Raw genomic sequence first — 2,108 nt, 5'->3', positions numbered from 1 at the left:
GAAAGATTGCAAAGTGCCGCAGTACAGTGGGATCTGGGGGTACTTGTGCATGAAACACAAAAGGTTAGTATGCAGGTACAGCAAGTGATCAGGAAGGCCAAAGGAATCTTGGCCTTTAGTGCAAAGGGGATGGAGTATAAAAGCAGGGAAGTCTTGCTGCAGCTATACAGGGTATTGGTGAGGCCACACCTGGCATACTGTGCAGTTTTGGTTTCCATATTTACAAAAGGATATATTTGCTTTGGAGGCAGTTCAGAGAAGGTTTACTAGGTTGATTCCGGAGATGAGGGGGTTGACTTATGAGGAAAGGTTGAGTAGGTTGAGCCTCTACTCATTGGAACTCAGAAGAATGAGAGGTGATCTTATTGAAACGTATAAGATTATGAGGGGATTTGATGAGTTGAATGCAGAGAGGATATTTCCACTGATAGGGGAGACTAAAACTAGAGGGCATAATCTTAGAATAAGGGGCCTCTCATTTAAAACAGAGATGAGGAGAAATGTTTTCTCTCAGAGGGTTGTAAATCTGTGTAATTCGCTGCCTCAGAAAGCTGTGGAAGCTGGGCCATTGAACATATTTAAGACCGAGATAGACAGTTTCTTAAACAATAAGGGGATCCGGAGTTATGGGAAGCGGGCAGGGAAGTGGAGTTGAGTCCATGATCGGACCAGTCATGATCGTATTAAATGGCGGAGCAGGCTCGAGGGGCCGTATGGCCTATTCCTGCTCCTATTTCTTATGTTCTTATGTCCCGCATCGGACTCATCAGTCACCTGAGAACTCATTTTTAATGTGGAAGCAAGTCATCCTCGACTCCGAGATACTGCCTAAGAAGTAGAAGAAGAGTGGACGAGCAGAATGTCAGTGTTGTATTGCAGGAAATGCAGCAGCCAATTTGCACACCACACATTCCCACAAACAGCAATGAGATAAACGACAAGATAATCTGTTTTTTAGTGATGTTGATTGAGGGATAAATATTGGAGGACACCGGGGAGAACGCCCCTGCTCTTCTTCGAAATAGCGGCGTGGGATCTTTTACGTCCACCTGAGAGAGAGCAGACAGGGCCTCGGTTTGACATCTCATCCGAAAGTTGGCAACTCCGACAGTGCAGCACTCCCACAGCACTGCACTGGAAGTGTAATGGCTCTGGTAATAGGGTGGCAGCCAGCCGGAGTGAGCGGGGGGTGGGGGGCGGGGTGGTGCTGTGTGGGAGGTGGGAGGAAAATCTGAGGATAAATTGGGTGGCACGATTGCCAAACATATCCTACAACAATCGCTTCTCGGCCTTTTGGCTAAGATCATGCGTAACTGACCTGACAGGGGAGTAGCCACCATGACCTCCGGGTGGTTCTCCCTGGATCAGGAAGATATATGTTTGCTTTTTTGGAAACAGGAGGTGGGTGGGGTGGCTTGACCCATCCACCTCCACGGAGGTGTGTGGGGGACCTGACCCATCCACCTCCATGGCACGAACCTGGTATTGCAGTACTTCCAGGAACGGTGCAGTGGCTCTAGGCCTTTTGGCTAAGAGCATTGGCGCAGAGTGATCCTTGGCGTGTGCAAGGTGACCTCTGGCGTTTGTGATTCGACAAAGAATTGGAACGATTGGCTACGAATTTCAAAAAAAAAAAAAAATCCGACAACATTCCTGCCAAGCTGCGCAGCCGTGGTCCCACGCAGGCCTCTCGCCGGCTCTAACATTGGAAGAAACCACACATGCGCAAACATTTAAATGGGTCGCGCAGCCAATTAAAGGGACCGTGCACGGGAGTGAACATTGATCCAAGCTGCAAGTTACGTTGGCAAATGCCCAAGAGAGCAAGTAACCCAGCCGCCTATTTACTACCCAGGTGGACAAAGGAGAACAAATAATGAAACATTCGCCCTGAAATTCCGAGGAGAGCTTCCCACGGATAAATCCTGAAAAAATAGAAATAAACTGCGCACTTACCTGGAGCTGCTGCGCACATTGGGACTTCCGAGTCACAGGCCTCCACTCCCAACGACATGCAGCGCGTGCACGTCAGGATGTCCGCAGGAGTCACGTGGGCCTGGACACCCAATCACAGGTAAGTATTTTCTCATTCATAGTCATAGCAGATT

The 2,108-nt window shown here is 48.8% G+C and overlaps 1 pseudogene; it reads left to right on the top strand.

Annotated features, from left to right (window-relative positions):
• Window positions 1-1,277: 1,277 nt before the first annotated feature.
• On the top strand, window positions 1,278-1,516 carry LOC139264851 (U2 spliceosomal RNA; annotated as a pseudogene).
• Window positions 1,517-2,108: the final 592 nt, after the last annotated feature.

This window comes from Pristiophorus japonicus, chromosome 5 (genome assembly GCF_044704955.1).
Source record: "Pristiophorus japonicus isolate sPriJap1 chromosome 5, sPriJap1.hap1, whole genome shotgun sequence".
Classification (NCBI taxonomy): Eukaryota; Metazoa; Chordata; class Chondrichthyes; family Pristiophoridae; genus Pristiophorus; species Pristiophorus japonicus.
The sequence above is the reverse complement of the archived record's forward strand: the minus strand, read 5'-3'. Positions and strand labels throughout refer to the sequence as shown.